General features: G+C 34.1%; 1 protein-coding gene across 2 annotated transcripts in view; it reads left to right on the top strand.

The window, feature by feature from the left end:
* mwh (multiple wing hairs) overlaps positions 1-18,642 on the top strand; it is a 307,353-nt gene that overhangs the window by 14,232 nt on the left and 274,479 nt on the right. For both annotated transcript variants that reach the window (XR_012455460.1, XR_012455461.1), the window contains exons 3-8: positions 69-267; positions 1,830-1,951; positions 2,019-2,162; positions 5,635-5,806; positions 12,049-12,183; positions 16,282-16,456. The gene's annotated coding sequence lies outside the window, so the exon portion shown is untranslated. The remainder of the gene's footprint in view (positions 1-68; positions 268-1,829; positions 1,952-2,018; positions 2,163-5,634; positions 5,807-12,048; positions 12,184-16,281; positions 16,457-18,642) is intronic.

Raw genomic sequence — 18,642 nt, 5'->3', positions numbered from 1 at the left:
TAACGGATTGTTAAAAAACAATCATCACGTAAAATGTATGAATATAAGTACAATTTATTTCATTTCAGACATTAGACTATGAAAAGACTCAAGATGAAATAACGAATGATGAGGAAAAGAAACATGGACTTCGCCTAAATTTTGTATTGGCTTTTCAGAGAAATGTTGTGACTTTAATTGTTGCTGTTTCGATATCATTATGTGTAATGATCATAATTCAAGTAGAGCATCATTACTTAGAGTTCAAATTTGTTTATCTAGCAGATTGTATCCTTCAATATTGGTTGGTAGAATTATTTTAATTGCCATATTTAAAGAAAAGAAGAAGTGTACATCTGCAAGATACATATGTATGAAGTAACAGCGTGCTATTTTTCTTATTTCTTGGAGAGAATGTCTTGAATTGCGATTAGTGTAGAAATTATAAAGAACATTTTCCATCACACATATACATTACAGTTCATGCAAACACATTCAACCAGCTTCATTAAGGATGCTAACCAAACTTGATATAAAATATCAAACTGCCAGGGCTGTCCGAGTAACCAAAAAAAAGACATGTCAGTGGCGACAGATTTCTTCTTGGAGCACTGCGGCTCTTTAAATCGTTGAACAAAGCACCCTCTATCTTCGTAAAATAAGATATAAAAGTTGAAAGTCTTTGAAACCGTAACCTAAAAGTTAGTTTTGGATTGTGAATGCCTGCTGAGATTTTAGGCGCAGCGCGTATGTTTCTAGGACACAGAGGATTATCAAGTTGAATTTCCCACATTCTTGTTCTTGATCTTGAGTCCTAGAGAGAAGGGAAAACAGCTGGTTTTCAGATTTGAAAGGGGGTTTACTTCCAGATGATTTTCCTGCGCTAAGAACATGAAATGCATCATTCAAGTATTCCTCAATATCCTTGATGTCAGTGTAGGGGATGGAATTATGGTTTTGTAAATTGTAGTTATATTTTTTTGTTTAAATTAAATTGTTATTCTTGGGGAATGTAACACTATACGTAGACTTAGAGTGCATAGCCATGAAATTGCTAGGAGCATTGTTCGCGCTGCCGGCAGAATGGTGGGGGCCTGGAGAGTGGTGTGTGTGTGTGGGTGTGTGTCTATATGGAGCTGTGTGAGATGTGGTATGAGAAAAAAAGAGTACAGAACGCTAGACAGTGTGTGACCGAAAAGAGTGGCTGGTGCTGATTGTGAAGAACCCTGACGGAGACTACTAGATTTTGGCGAGGAATGGTCGAGCTGCAGGTGTTGGCGGCGGGTAAGCCAAATCAGTCTATGGTCTTTGGGGTTACCACTCTCTGGTCCCGGTAGGCAGGGTGACGGGCGGCAAGGAGCCTGGGAGGACTTTGATTTTAGTAGTTATTTTCATGATTATTAGTTAGGGGTTTGTATGATTATCTATAGAAGTAGTATTTTCATTATTCTTTAGTTAAGGGTGTATACGATTATCCATAGAAGTAGATAAATGCATTATTATTTAGTTTAGGGTTTGTATGATTATCTAATAAAGTGTTCAAGTGTCGACCAGGTTTTTTTTCTTTTTAAATTGAAACCCCTAAAGTCTAGGAGGGCGAAGCATTACATCAGCAACTGGTAACCCGAATTGGAACATCATCCGCGAAAACGTTTTCTTATTTACACCTGGAGTACAATTCAAAGTCATTTTCCTGTAAATTACCTGATCATACAATTTTAGTTTTTTTTTTAGGCGAGTTATACCAGTTAATCGTTTCTGTATAAGGGTGTATATTAAATTACTGCAATGGATATCATAACCCTTTCTTAATTTCCTTACACATTATTTTTTTAATTTCAATACTCTAGACCTTGAAGATTATTATGCAAAACCAAGGATACAGAGTTTTTTTCCTTTTTTATTCTCTTGGAATTCCTTTACATTGATACCAGCACTGCTTTCAGGTTTACTTACAATTACGGTAATAGAGGTAAGGTTTTTAATATTAAACAACTTATTGTTTTTAAATATGGGAGTACAATAAATTCATATTTCAGCCTGTTTCAGTTGGTAGAGGCATGCCAAGTATAATTGCATTTTTAAACGGCATCCAATTTCAGAAGTCGTTAAGTCTTAAGCTTTTAATTGTCAAAGTTATCAGCACAATTTTTATGCTTATGGCCACTATTCCGGCAGGTATAGTAAGTATCATCAATTAATGTCTAATCAATTTCGTGTACCTCTTACAATTGTTCCCCTAATTTAATTAAGATCGTCAAAAAGTGCACGAAAAAGCGTAACATTGAAAAACACCAAAATTTGACAATTTTTTTCTCTTTTTCTATTAAAGATAAAATGCCCAAATTTTCTTTAAAATAAAGTGAAAATCCTCTTTTGTAACTGTAACTTTTTTGCAGCAACATAGATCATGTAATGATAATAATAGAGAGATTTTTTGTTATCAGAAATATACATTTACATAAATATTTTTGTTCAAATAATCTCTACTCCTTAATCCTTAGACTGTGAGGAGGAAGGGTCTCACTATACAATTACATTTTACTGTCCACAACATAGAACAATTTATTTGTATTTTATTAAATGTTTTGATTATATTTTATTTATTTATTTTTTAAACAACTGAATAAAATTTCCCTATTATAATATTTGACAACATAATTATTATACATTGAGAGCAAGTCTGGGTGCCCTGACTTCTACGCCGACTAATGCGCTCTTAGCAGAGGCCAAGCAACAACCCTTGGCAATCAGAAGGAAGTTGTTAGCTTCACGGTTTATCATTGAAAGGTTCTGTATCAAAAGACAACCCAGCATTCAAAGGATAAGCAGAATATCAGCCCGAGTTTTTACCGACAAGTTCTGGCACAAGAAGAGGAGCCCGATATTAGTAAACCAGTTCAGCCAACTATCTCACTTCTCCTTAGAAATAAAACGCTATGATTTGCTCCCTGTTTTCAGTTTTGAGCTGTTGGTTTCTATGGAAAATATTAAGAACATTCATACAAACTTTTTCCAATACAACGAAAACCATTCAAATTCTTGCAACAACGCACTGCTTCTTAACAAATTACCCCGCTTTTTTCCCAACGGATATCAGCTCTTCACAGATGGTTCTAAGAATCAAGACGGTGTGGGATGTGCAATGATTGATCTTTCGGCTGACGTCTCCTTACAATTCAAATTAAATAAGTTCGCTTCCATATTCACAGCCGAATTATTTGCTGTATATCAATGTTTAAAGTATGTAGATTCAATAGACCAATCGCTGGTGTTAATTCTCACAGACAGCAAAAGTGTTCTCCAAAAACTACAAAATTCTGGAAATAATGCTCCCGCTTTAATCTTAGAAACTTCCGAATTATTAAATAATATTCTAAGAAAAGGCAAATCGGTACATTTAATCTGGATTAAGGGTCACACAGGTCTGAGAGGAAATGAAATCGTGGATCGTAAAGCCAAGGAAGCGATCTCCCTACAACATACATCGCCATACTCACTGTTGGTCTCCGATATTAAAAACTATGCAAAAGCGGAGTGCTATACAGAATGGCAGCGGACATACGAATTGGCAAAGGCGAGAAAAGGCCAATTTTACACAGCCATCCAATGTAGTGTCCCCAAAAGACCATGGTTTTACAAATACAAAAACCACAATAGGAAGTTTGTTAGCACTGTCATTAGAATGAGGTTCAACCACAATTATTCGCCGCACCATCTAGCCAGGATTGGGGTGGAAACATCTCACCAGTGTTCCTGTACTTCAGGAGTAATAGCAGACGCCAACCATCTAATCCTGGAATGTACTAGTAATACTAAAGGAAGAGAGCGTTTGTGGAGGGCAGTGATAGCGACGGGATGTCCGTTACCTGCCAATTTAAATACTATTCTGGCAGCTGATGATGGCAGAATTTCCACAGAGCTCTTTGAGTTTATAACAAACAACAGGATAACTCTGTAAATATTCAAGATGCTAAAGAAGAATTTTAATGGCTGATTTGCTTGCTCAAGAGGCCAATAACAAAGGAAAAAAAAAAAAAATTATTTATTTATTTTACTTTCATATAAATATTATTAATTTTTTATTTAATTTTATTTATTTATTTTTATATATAATTTCCTATTCCAGCACACAACTCAGGCTATACCTAATCCCAGTTGAACTCTCTTACCAAACTTTCCCTAAAAATCCAAGCCTCCTGAGCGTAGCCAACCAAGGATTTAAAATCACCTCCACTTAAAAACTGTTCAAACTGTACCCTGGAGAGGTTTAAAAACCCAAACCACTTTCTCCTTATGAATCCCAAAACTGGGCAAATGGCAATAAAGTGGAAGTGATCCTCCATTTGGCCGAGATTGCACAAAGAGCATCTCCTATGATCTTCCTTCTTCCAAGGCTTGTCATTCAAACTCAACAGTCCACACCTCAGTTTAAAAATCCATTTTACGTGATCTAAATTATTTTCATTGTAAAAATGATTACAATTACCCAAGCATATTTGGCTGTAATAACCTTTGAATTTTGAATGACGCCCTAGCTCTTGCTCTCTCCAGCTCAACTTGCTTTACTTTCTGGGATAAACTTCTCATTTCCCCCAACCACATTTCCCTATTTTCCCAATTTAGGGCTAAGCTATATTCATATTTTCGAGCAAGGTCTGCCCATTCCCGAAACCAGAACGCGTTACATCTAACTACCTCGTGTGCCAGAAACCTAGGAAGACGTTCATCGTCATAACATAATGCAACTTTACCAATATATCCCAAATGAAGATTCAGGCAATATTCAAAAATACTACTTCTTTGACATTCCAGATCCAGCATATAGTTCGGAGTGTAACTGGGTGCGCTCAGAAGCAGCTTCAAATAGAAGCGTTCACATTTGTCTAATATCTCATACACATAGATCATATACATTTTGAAGAAAAAGTTGCTAAGCAAAAACGGCATTTTCAATAATTCTTGTTGTTGTTGTTGTAAACAACGTAGCGCCTTAACGCGCGAACCGATTTTTATGAACACATAATTTTCCACACTTCAATTTTCTAACATATTAACCCTCTAGTATCCCAACTTACAACATTGCTAGGAAATCCTCCAAGACGATTAAAGCGCCGGTGGTCACGTGGTCCGAATGACGTAAGTGCTAGTGCACGATAGTAAAATGTTATTTCTTTGGGAGTTTCACCAATGGGTGAATTCTGCCCTCATGCCTCATTTATTTATACTTTGTATCACGCTGTATCAACTCTACTTGTTGCAGAAATGTACGCTGTTGTGAAAATAAATAATGTCAAATAAAAAAAAAATATTGGGAAGTCGGACCTAACTATTCGCGGACATTACTTTAAATTAACTTACATCACTGAAGTCTCGGAGTAGAGTCATTAAGTTGAGAGTAGTAAGTCCTGAGAGCATTGCCAGTTTGTGTGCTAATGTTGCCTTATGTTGTTTATAGGCTAATTTTTGCGATCGATTGTTCATGAAGGACATGTATAATTTTGGGGTTCTAAGTATAATAGTGGAGACGGCAGCCAGGAAAATATTTGTTTATAGTTCGAATGTTTGTAACACTGGGTTTGTGACACAATATATATATAATTAAGTGAATGTTTAAAACATTTTATCAACCCATTAATTCTCTTTGTTATCAAGGAAGGCCCTATAATGTATATGGGCGTTATTTTGGGTGTGAGAGTGCCGATGATCCGCATCCCATTTAAAAATGTCAGGTGCTTCAAATTACTACAAAACGATCGTGAAAAGAGAGATATGGCTTCTGTGGGAATAGCAGCAGGAGTGTGCGCAGCGTTTATAGCTCCTGTTGGTTCGTAAGAGTTTTCTACTAAATAATAACTTATAGGCAAGTGTTCTTTCTGAAGTTGTAAGGTAATGAAGGATCACAAAGATTTCGCCATGAAATGAGCGAGCGCAGTTTTCAAAGATTCACCCTTCTTTACCATATAACTGCTCGAAAAGAATTTCTATTATTCTATATATCAGTAAGCCAGCAACCTCTCCAAACAAATTATATCCACAATCAGCCCAATAGCCTACCCAAAATATGTTCCGAAAAAAAGACAGTTTTAGATTTTAAGAATTATATTTCAGCTCAGTTTATATCCGTTAAATGAGTTTGAATACGAGTAAACAAGGGCCATATGTTCACGAACTGTTCTACGACCGTGTGTGTATACTAACGCAGTTGTCCTCCTGACGGGAAAAACTAAACTAATAGTTTGCAGCTCTTGCAGAAAGATGATGTAATTTTAAAAACAAATTATAGTTATTTTCTAGTCACTTTATTTGTTTTACTGGTATTTAAATTTTATTAAATGTAACAATTTATGTCAGATAGGAATTAAAACTTTCCGTACGGCCAGTTGTATGTGGGGTTAAAAATTGCATTAAAAAACTAATGTTGAAAAACACCCAACTTTTTTATATCATTATTTTTAGACGGAGATAGTGGTTTTAGTAACAAAGAAAACTGTTGTTTTTATCGGAATATCATGTGTAAGGAGGAAGCAGTGAAAATTTAAAAAATAAAAAATCAATCTTTCTTTAAAGTACCTTGATGAACTGTTTCCAAAATAGTTTCCTGTTGTATTATTTCCCCAAGGAAGAAGTTTTATAGTGTAACATTCGGAGAGTCATCCAGGGTTAGCCATGGAATATTTACTTTCTTTTACTAGAGGAACAATTGTCTTTCGGATATTGCCTTTTCAGATAAATATGACCCATCGCTTTAGTTTAAAATGAAAATTGATTTTAAGGAATGATTTTGTGGCCACACGACGCAATTTTAAATTTTATTGTAGTAAAACTATTTTCTAAATAAATAATATTAGGTACGAATTCAAAGTTGTAAGAAAACATGACAATTAGTGTAACAGATAGGGTTTCAATCAGTTTACATATGTAGTACTGAAACGAGGTATTTGTCGTAAAGTTAACTATTAGAATAGAGTTAAAAAATGTATAATTTTGTTTTGTTGGATCAATCTAAAAAAATCATAAAAAAGATGAATAAAAAAAAAAAATATATATATACATATTTCTCAAGAGTCCTTAAAAAAATGTTATCCAAAAATTATAGTTTGTGTTACGGGAGTCTTGCGCGGACAGGCATAGTGTGCACATGGTTTTAAAAGTTCTCTTTTTGCTTGTATTTTACCTATTTATTAGTTTTAGATTTTAATTTTTTTGTGTTCTATTGGTTACATTGAGTGCCTATATGTTAGGAAAACGTATTTGTATCTTGGGAATAACTTTTTTGTGAGCCAGTTTCAGAGCCGAGATTGCAGTTTCCTTTTTGAGGAGTCTATAAAAGTGGTAATGTTGAAACTCAGTGTACAGAATTAACATTCGCAAGATATTCAAAGTACTGAATTTAAAGCCACATTCTCGCGGAAAATTCAGGAAAATTTAATTCCAAACTTTGTGAGTGCCGATTTCTACATACATCAGTGTTTATGCTATTTCTATCTAGTGTAATTTAAAACGCCAGAGGCAGGTAATAGTTGAGCTACGAACTGTGTCTTACTCCAATTTTCATAATTCTCCGGAAATAATTGTGGCATGCACGCCCTTTTGAAAGTTTTTTGATTTCTGTTTCTTGATTTGGAGTTAAATAACTTCTACATTAGTTGATAATTTAACAAATTGAGGTTGTCATTATGTGATACGTTTAGCTGTCATTTATTATTTGGATTTTGACTGATATTTAACGAGCGGTTTTCGTGGAAATCGTTTTGCAAAATTGTGCACAAACTGGTCGATTACGCATAGTTTATCCAAATTGCTTCAAATTTTCAGTGTAATATTCTCGAGACTTCTTGTTAATGAAATATAATTTTTAGAAACGTAGGACTTTTAATAACTGAGTAATTAAAGAAGTAATTAATAAGAAGATTGTGGACTGAGGGTGAGTGGGTGAGGAACGCTAGGTAAGAAGCCATCTGGAGGGGAGAGCTAGCTGTGTTATCATACCTGCCTTCTTCATACGCCGATCTCTACTTGTTTGTCGATTTATTTACAAACACGACCTTGATCTGCATCAGAACAGAGTTCTTACTGAAACTTATTTCACTGTTTCGATCTTTTTCTTTTTTCAATTCACTAAGCGTAAATTTATTTAAAATGAGTGGTGATTTAGTGGAACTTTTTAAAAAATTGCGCTTGGTATTAAAAAATGACTTGGAAGATTCCCGTCTGAAGACGGTTGAAGAAATTAAAGAACACTTTAATGTTATTGACAGTAGAGTTAAAGTTGTCGAAACAAAAGTAAAGCAACTTGATCGTGAGATAAGGAAAAGGAATGTGGTTTTATTCGGAGTCTCGCAAGAATATTCTACTTACTGGGAGTTGGAAGGTTTTGTCTTTGATTTCCTAAAAGAAAAATTGGAGCCCAGTTTAGCTATTTCTGACTTAGATTTTGTCAGACGAATTGGAAAGATAGGCAATAAGGATAGGCCGATAATTGTAGGTTTCACAACATTTCGTATGAAACTGTTGGTAATGAAAAATGCCTTCAAGTTAAAAGAAACAAACATGGTTATAGTAGATGATTTTCCAAAGGAGGTGCTTGAAATACGCAAGAAACTGATGTCACAGTTTAGGGATGCCCGGAAGGATGGTAAATTTGCTATATTAAAATACGATAAATTAATAATAAAGGAGTATGATACTCGGCTCGCTTCAAACAAAAAACGGCTGCTCTCTGATTCACCGCCCACGGCTCCTGAACAGGAAGTGAGAAAAGAGAAAAAGATGCTAAGCAAGAAGAACAAAACGGATACTGATGTAAAGAGTGTTAAGACTACTTTAGAGCGTTTCGCGTTCCGACCTCGTTCTGATTCTTCTTTGAGTCAGCGTGATGATCAGGAATCGATGACTACGGACACTCCTACTTCTGTTAAGTAGCAATTACCGTATGCTAATGGTAAGCGATTGGACATTTTGGCGTATAATGTGGCAGGATTAAGAAGAGCTTCTACAAGGAATTCTATATCTTATAGGCTGCCGGATTGGGCTAATGATGGTAGACTTTGTAAATTCCAGGCAGGTTTCAGGAGCAATTATTCCACAACAGATAATGTATTCACTCTTTTAAACGTAATTAAATATAAACTTAGTAAAAAAAAAACAAAAACAGAAGGTCTATACATTATGTTGTGGATTTCTCGGCTGCCTTCGATACTATTGATAGGCATTCCCTTATTTGCAAACTTCTTAATCTAGCAGTTTCCTCTAAAATAGTCCGATCGGTTGAAGGCCTTCCATCACACAATATTGGTAGTGTATGGTGTACTTTTATTATATTATTTATATATATATTATTATTACTATTGTTATTTTCCTTAATTTCATTTTCTGGTTTATATTACAGATGTTTATTTCAATTATTTTTATTATATTATTATTTTTCTTTCTTTTATCGCTTTTTGTAATGAAATTAATCTCTTTTATTTTTTAACATTAACACAGATATTTATTTTATTGTATTATTATTTTTCCTTCTCTTTTACTCTTCTAAGGAATTTAGGAAATATTTAAAAAATCATCTTCTAAAATATTAGTTATTTATTTCATTTATTTTATTATATTATTATAATTATTTTATTATTATTTTTTGGTTTTTCTTTCTTTTTCACTTTTTATAATGTAATTAGATTGTTTTCATTTTGTAATATGTATACAGATTTCATTATTTCGTTATTTCATTTATTTTAATTTTATTGTATTATTATTTCTCTTTCTTTTTCATTTTTTTAAATGTTAGAAGTTAAATTGCATTCATTTTTAATGTCCGCTACATAGACTCCTCCGACGATCAATTGATCAGAGATAAAATCTTTATTATTACATTATATAATGCATATTTATTTTAATTATTGTAATTTATTTGTTAAATAAAGTCTACTACTACTACTAGTCTACTACTACTACTACTACTACTACTACTACTATTAGTAAGAGTAAGACGTTATATATAACAAAGAGAAAGAAAATTCCTAGCGTATGCGTACATCTAGATGGAGCCGAACTGGAAACAGTCACTGAATTAAAATACTTAGGTATTGTGTTTGATTCAAGATTTTCTTGGAAACCCCATGTGGAAAGTGTATGCAACAAAATGTTAAGTGTGGCTAATATGTTCCATAGAATTTCCAGAGTGTACTGGGGGTTTGGATGTAATGCACTGAAGATTATTCATGACGCTATTGTAATTCCGATAATGACATACGGCGCTCCTGCTTGGATTGGTGCATTGAAACATTCTTCGCTTAGGCTTAAGTTAATTAGAACCCACAGAATTATGGTAATTAAAGCTATTAGAGGATTTCGCACTATGTCTTATGAGTCTGCCTGCTTAATTTGTAATACTTTGCCCATAATTATTAAAATTCAAGAGATTACCAAGATCTACCATTGTTTTCACCAAATTCATCGTCCAGTTTTAAATGTAGACTTGCCAGTTCTTTCCAGCGAATGGCTACACCCGGGAAGTGTTCCGCCGGTGCAAAGCATTGACATGGACCTTCAATATAGGTACACAGTATTTACTGATGGCAGCAAAGATGACATCCATGTTGGTGCTGCTGTTGTAATTTATTTGGATGACCAAGTTATCAGTACCGAACAATTTCGTTTAGAGGATTGCTGCAGTAATAACCAAGCCGAGGCCCTAGCGGTTTTGAAGGCTCTGGAAAATTTTATTCAGTTCGACTTGCCTAATGACCTGGCCGCCAGAACTGTGGCAATTAAAACTGACAGTATGGTGACATTGGATTGTTTAAGGAATGCAGGTAACCATCATACACTCTATGAAAGTGCGCGAAAGGTCTTATCAGCGCTTCTTCTTCGGGGATGGATTATTCACTTTTGCTGGGTTGCTGCACATAAAGGCACAGTTGGAAATGAGATGGCCGACAAATTAGCGAAGGCTGCCTCCAGGAACATGGATTTGGATTGTACCTATATTAAAATTCCGCGCTCAACTATAATCTCAAATTTAAGAACTGAAAGTATTAGTGAGTGGAATGAATGGTGGCAAGCGAGCGAGAAGGGAAGCACCACTAAACTCTTCTTCCCTACCATCTATGACCGACTGAAAGTGAGCCAGCTTCCGCTCGGCTTTAAGTTAACCCAGGTGCTGAGTGGCCATGGCAAGTTCCGGCAATACCTTCATCGCTTCCGCATTATTAGTGACCCCAACTGCCAGTGTGGAGATTTATCGAGTCAGACGGTCACCCATATTATTTTTGATTGCAGGCTGCTTGAAAATTTTCGCCTTCATTTAATTCAGGCTATTTTGGTAAATAACTCGGAATTGAGTCACTTGTCACTGCTGCATAACGAAATTCTACCGTTATTTGTGAAATTTGTAAATAACATCAATTTTGATAAATTGTAATTAAGTCAATCGACCCAAAAGTGATCTTTCTTTATTTAATTATCTTTCTTTTCTCTGTTTCTTTCTGTTTATCTTTCTTATAATTATCTTTCTTTCTGTTTTGATTATTATGATTTTAATATTCTTTATTATTTTATTATATCATTTAATTTAATATTATTATTTTGTTAGTATTATCAACTATTATTGTTGTTAAATGTTGTATACCAGCATGTATTATACATTGTATGGAGCATGCAGAAATAAAAAAAAAAAAAAAAAAAAAAAAAAAAAAAAAAAAAAAAAACTACTACTAGTTTGTGTTACGAAAATGAAATAGGTAAAGAAAATCTCAAAGATGCAAATGATCCATTTTATAAAATGGCACTTCCAGTGGTGGAAATTTGTTTTTAAACCCAAAATTCTCGGTACTCATTTAATGTGTAGAACCCAAGTGACCGGAGATGAATATTTGAAAATACATTTCAACTGCTATTTAAGAACATTTCAGGTGGGTGACAAATTCAATGTACCCATTCAGCATTCTCGGTATCTAAAGCTTACTAAGAGGGAGTAAAAGTAGATTTTTAATTTAAAATTTAAAATTATGCTTGAAATTAAGTTGAAGCTATTATTGTAAATTTATTATCATAAAAACTCTGTTATTGCAGGTGGAGTTGCTATGGCGTTAGAAGAAGGCATATCTTACTGTTCTACCTCATTAACAGCAAGAATCTTTTTTGGTACTGTAATGACTTCTATGACTAGTGCTTTCTTAATTTCGTTATTGATAAACCACTGCGTTGGTAATTGTTTTTGCTGCTAACTTAACCCTCAACGCGACTCGTGGAAAATTTCGTAATACGTTGAAACAATGGGTCCAAATACCAATTCTGTAAATTCAATAGTTCAAGCGATTAACAAGCAATTTTCACATTCTTTAACCTCTACATTAAAACTGTCCGGTAGGACAGTTGTATAAGGGTTGATCGTCAAAAAGTGCACGAAAAAGCGTAACGTTAAAAAACACCCAACTTTGACAATTTTTTTCTCTTTTTCTACTAAAGATAAAATTCCCAAATTTTCTTTAAAATATGGGGCAAATCCTCCTTTATAGCTGTAATTTTTTTGCAACAACCCAGATCTAATAGGTTTCGAGAAAAAAGTTGCCGAAAATGAGCAAAAACGGCTTTTTCAAAAAATGTTCTTGTTCTTGTTCTTGTTGTTGTTGTTGTTGTTGTTGTTGTTGTTGTTGTTACCTTTTTTGTAAACAACGTACAGCCTAAACGCGTGAACCGATTTTCATGAATGAGGTGTCATTCGATTCGGAATTTTATGTAGATGTGCCTTTTGGGGGTCTCGACCCTGTACATCGAATGGGAGAGGAGTTAGCCCCCTTTATGTAAGGCCCCCTCCAAAATTATTATTACTAATTACTCTGTAAATCTTGGCCCGATTTTGATAAAATTTGGTAGGATGATAGGGTTAGGGCTCCCCTACGTAACATTAAAGCGGCGATCAGCTCTTACACTTGTTAAGGGGAAGTATAGGAATCGTTTCAAATTATCAACACGTGAACCGATTTTCATGAATGAAATGTCATTCGAATCGAAATTTTGTACAGATTTGCACTTTAAAAGTCTCGACGCCGTGCCTCATAAGGAGGGGAGTTTTGTCCCACCCAAATAAGGCCCTTTCTAAAACTATTATTACCAATATTTCTATAACGCTTAGTCCGATTTTGATAAAATTCAGCTCGAATAAGTGGTTAAAGCTCCTCTACATTGCTGATGCTCTTGCACCTACTAAGAGGAAGTACTGCAATCGTTTAAATTATCAATGAGTGAACCGATTTAAATCAATGAATTGTCGTTCGATTAAAAAATCTTTGCCTCTTTGCCTAGAAGTTCTGCAATCGCAGTTTATTTTTCTTACTCCTCTTAAAAGGAAGTAATGAAATCGCAGTTTAATTTTGTTATTCACGCACAAATACCTTCCTATGTTATTCAAAACGCTTTTTCAAAAAAAGTTGTTACTGAGGATGGTTTGGGGGACCTTAACGATAATCATTCTTTAAAAAGATCTCTCTAGTGGTAGTTACGGTCCCGACTTACCATCTTATCAGGTTATAATGATAGAATTGCTTATTCCAAATTTAAAAAAATCTGTAAAGCAGATATGTAACTTTGTAAAATAGACAAAAAGGAAAATCTATCCAAAAGGTACAAAAATCTCTTTAACAAAAACTTACAGTTTAAAATGTTAAGTATAAGGGTTGATTAAACGCCAAAAGGTACACAAATCAGCAAGCACCCAACGTTTCATTAATTCTTCATTAATATTTAAGTAATTTTACTGCATTAATATTCATTAATATTTTTTAGAATTTATTAGATGTCACAGACCCTTATGCTGGCCACTTCATTTATAATATTTTTTTGTTATAATTATGATAAATCACACATATGTACATGCATGTTAAAGTAGGCAAGACAAAGAGTAGGCTACTGTCTTGAATTCGTCTTACCGAAATATTCGAGAGCACAAATAACACACAGTTATAACAAGTAGATTATTCAACAACAATTATTGATTTCTCTATTGTAATTTAATTTTACTTATAGTAAAATACTGGAATAATTAGCTGTCCTAAAAATATACATATCTTATTTACTTTATATTACATATTACATTTTTTTTTATAAAAAAAAGTTTTGAATTTTTTAGCCTCATAATTTTTTTTTATTTTTTATAACGTTTTTCTTTTTAACCTGTAATTAATAGTTTGATTATTATAAATAACTAGATATTACAGTCAATCTACAGTGCTACTTGAACAAATATTTTGTAGACGAAAATGGCCAGCATAAGGGTCTGTGACATCTAATAAATTCTAAAAAATATTAATGAATATTAATGCAGTAAAATTACTTAAATATTAATGAAGAATTAATGAAATGTTGGGTGCTTGCTGATTTGTGTACCTTTTGGCGTTTAATCAACCCTTATACTTAACATTTTAAACTGTAAGTTTTTGTTAAAGAGATCATATAAAACAGTTGATATCGGAGCATATTTGATTTTTTTTTTTAAATAATTATTTGAATAGTAATTCGAATTATGTTTGAACATCTTAAATTATACAAATACATTGTCAAAATCAATAAGCTTCACTTCAATACGAAACAATCAATACAAAAACATGAACGGAATACTTTAGACTACTTAATAGCAAACCGCACGACGGGATATATGTATGGTTACTTCCTTCAGTTTTCCTTGACCAAATGGTTCAAGACATCTCATCCATTTGAAAGCACCCTGTCCTTGTGGCCACTCCGATTAGTAATTAAAACGAAATAAGTGGTTTTTGCTAACCCTATAAACCCTAAAACTATTCTGCTTGACAAAGCAAGGTTCCAGAAGGTGACACGCGTGTCTGGTAGACCTGAAGAGTTTGAGGAAAAGGCATCTAACCTTAAAGAAGAGTCATGCTTGCAATGTTTCATTCTCGTATTGCACTATTAGATCATCCTTTACATTAAGTCCTTTTTCGGATTGATACCTGCGGTGCAGCCAATAATTCAGTTAAAATATCCACTCGTGTCTGAGAGACCCACGGGGCGCTTTGAGGATTAAAGATTTGTCTCTTTTTCCACCTAACACTAATTATTGCTTTAGTTAATAGAAACTATTTATCTTAATAATTTTTACGTAGAAGAGAAATAAAAAGTAAAAAACATTTCGTTGCTATAAGAACGTTGTGATCTGTGCTATTTTTATTTTGTTTTCATGGTAGGCTTGAGCTTGCTGCTATTATTGCTACATTATTAAGTTGTCAATTAGTTTTTTGCAATTGATTTATGCTAAAAATATTCTTCTCTATCGCGTGAAATCGGTCACAGCTTTGTGATTTTACACCAGCTGGTAAGGTTTCTCTGACGTTACATAACCAATAATAAAATTTTAAATGATGTATTAATATATTGCTGATTTTTGTGAGAACAGTAAATTTAGTAAGATCATGCAAGCCTATAACCATAACATGCGGTGGGATTGGGTCTCCAGGAGGTTTCATTCTCTTGGAATAGAGTCTCTGAATTTCGCTGATTCTGTTCTGTTCTTTTATGGAGTCGGCAGCTGTTAGTTTATAATTTCAAATTCCACCCTGGTAATGGAGCTCATTACCAAAATTGGGAAGAGATCGCTGTGATATAGTTTCAAACGAACCAATAGTTTTCTAAGTTTTAGACGCCCTCACCAGGTAGAATAAGAGTTGAAATCTTTTATCAGCATTACAGAATGAAAGCTGCGAGAGCTGTTCTCCAGGTACCTTTGACCCAATAAATATCTGGTCGATAAACATAACTAAAGCGACTTTCAGTGGTGCACCTACACTCAAGGCTCTAAGTTGTAAATTACTATAGTTCTTAGATTTAGTGGTCCGCTGGAGGTATTATCCCGTTCAAAGACGAACACAGCACAGTGCACCCTTCTACCTTTGTATCTCTTTGCTTTGTAACAATGTACGCTGGAGGCACAACCAAATGTTTGGTATTCCGCCACCATTCGGCGTATCCCATCCTTATTATTGTCTTCGCAGTTCCATTGGATAATAGTCTCGGAAATTTAATTATTGTAAAGGTTATCGTTTCTAGCTGGTATAGCACTTGAGCGACTGACCACGCGCTCTTCTCTGGCGCACTACTAGCGTCTGTAAAATCTTTTATATAGTCGAACATCGCGGACCATACCATACATTTCACGTTTTATGTCTACTTTGGCATACCATTTGGTATGTCTCCTTTACAGGATAACAAAGCTTTCAGACTTCATTTTGTGTTAATTGAAATCAGACATACGAGTATTAACTGCAAATTGAAAATAAAATGGTTCATTTTCAGGATGTGTGCTGAAGAAAGACGTATTATTTCTAGTCAGAAATGACGAGGACCCTGCCGAATTCTTGCATTACCAGTTTTTTGAAGTACCTATTTTCATCCTATTTGGAATTATTGGTGGCTTGACAGGAAGTGCTTGGAACTGTTTAGAAGTGCAAATCTCTTATTGGCGAAAGAAGTATTTACTTAACATAAAATCTAGTTATATGCAATTTGTTGTCAGTGAAATGTCGAGCTTTTGCCCGACAAATAGCAATATAATTTAAGATCTCCCTGAAAAGTACATCTTTCGTACAATTTCCTGTTACGCTATTTCAAGAGAATGAATAACCAATCAGTTAAGTAAGAATAATTAATATATTTATTTTTGGAATTTCAATCCTGAGAAAAAACGGTTGACCAAATGTTTGATAATACACTGAAACGGCGACTCTCCGATTTTTCCTAAAACAACGTAAAACACGAAAACCAAAACAGACCTTTATTGGTAAAATTTTTGGAAAAATGACTTTTGGGGAGTGTTGGAGAATTCGAGAGATCAGTTTGACTGACGAAAGCATTTACTAGAAGAAGATGCTAGAAGGCGTTCGGCACCTGCCAATGTATATCTATTTATAAATCTTAGTCAGTAATTACTTCTGACTATCTACTAACCGCTCGAAGCCACGACTAAAACCGTTCCTAATGAGAGATAAAGATAAATAGGACTTCAAACTACTTAAGTTAAAGAAAAAATGAATATTCTACTCTGGACTCATTGTCGAATCTTTACAAGATTTTATTCGCTGTAAATGAGGCTGTAGAGGTTAAATAAAACAAACTTCAAGTTAAAACAAATAATATTCGTTTATTGTTTAATCAACAAGCAGTGTTTTTAATCATACAGGATTTCATCTTCAGCCTTGGTTTCAAGCAATCTGGAGGTCACGATGCTCTGGCTATTGAAGCTAGCCAGACGAGAATTTCGCGTGGAAATCGAATGAAGCTAATGTCTAAAACTGCTCTCGAAGTGCAAGACCAACTCTAAATGATTCTAGAGGAAGAGAGCAAAAGAAATTGAATCAAAAGAGAATCGATTAGAGCAACTGTAAGAGGAAAAATGGTTTTGGAAAAAGATCCGATCTAATTTAAGAAGAGGTAAACAGTGGTAGGAATCTCAGAAAAGAATTAGGTGTACCTCTGAAAAGCAACTGCTAAGTTGACAAACTTGTGTCCTAAAGAATTCGATAGTAAATGAGGGTAAAACGCAGTACTCTGGGTGGTTCTGGTGTCTTCACTACTTTTACTGAAATGCTTAAAAATAATAAATAAAATATTGTTAAGGTTCAAGAGTTAGTATTAGAAGCGAAATTAGAAGATTCATGTCAGAACCGTGAAAAATTACCAAATTAGAAAATTAACAGATACAGCCCAAGATAGACCCCTAAAGTGACCAAAATTACTTGCGGTGGAGAAAGTTTTCAAATTGGTGTAGAAGCGAAATGCATTAAGTAGAATTTAGCATAACTACGAGGTATGAACCTTTTGCTTAAAGTTTTTAGTAACTTGTAATAACTGATGTGGGCCCTTCAGGATTGAAGTTGCGCTAAGCAGAGTTAAAATTCGCAAAGAATAGAAGAAAAATGCTGCATTAATAAAAATTAATGATCAGTATAAGAATTGCCGTACTGCCAAGAGTGCAATTGCAATTTAAAAGGAAAACTGTAACTGTATAGGCAATAAATTTACAGGGGTTAATGAAATCTACTCATTAACCAAGTTGATATGAAGTTCTAGAATAAAAAATCTAAAAAACCTTTCAAACTATCAGTACAATATCAGAACAAAATTAATTTCAAAGCTAAGCTCACCAAAATTGAAATGCTCAATACGAGCAATGTCGACGGTTAAGGTGAACAAGAATGATTATGTAGAAAATAATCAAATAACCTACTGATGTTGAGTGTAAGGAGTATAAAAAGAATAATGGTACTCACAACCTTGAGATCGGTATTTTCAAGATCTTGAATCAAATGGATTACATGAAACTTGAAATAATACATAAACAGCAAAAAGGATATAGATCTTGCTGAGATGCACTAAAAAGAGCGAAATCAGCACACCAAGCGACAAAGCTAAGATGGCGTACATCAGTGAACGGTGTGTGCCAGTCACAGAAATCGAAATCGCCGACTAACTAGCTGATCGCCTTCTACTATGCATTGTATCTCATGGCAAATATTAATAATCCTTTACCAGCATGATTTTTTTGTTTTCAATTGAGAGTAAAACAGTATAATTTTACAGAAAAAATGATAAACATGAGTAATTTGATGGAAAAGTGTTAATCTCCTGAATCAACCATAATTAAAGTAATTGACGCAA

Source organism: Rhodnius prolixus, unplaced genomic scaffold (assembly GCF_049639745.1).
Source record: "Rhodnius prolixus isolate KJV_2025 unplaced genomic scaffold, Rpr scaffold_2, whole genome shotgun sequence".
NCBI classification, from domain to species: Eukaryota; Metazoa; Arthropoda; class Insecta; order Hemiptera; family Reduviidae; genus Rhodnius; species Rhodnius prolixus.
The sequence above is the reverse complement of the archived record's forward strand: the minus strand, read 5'-3'. Positions and strand labels throughout refer to the sequence as shown.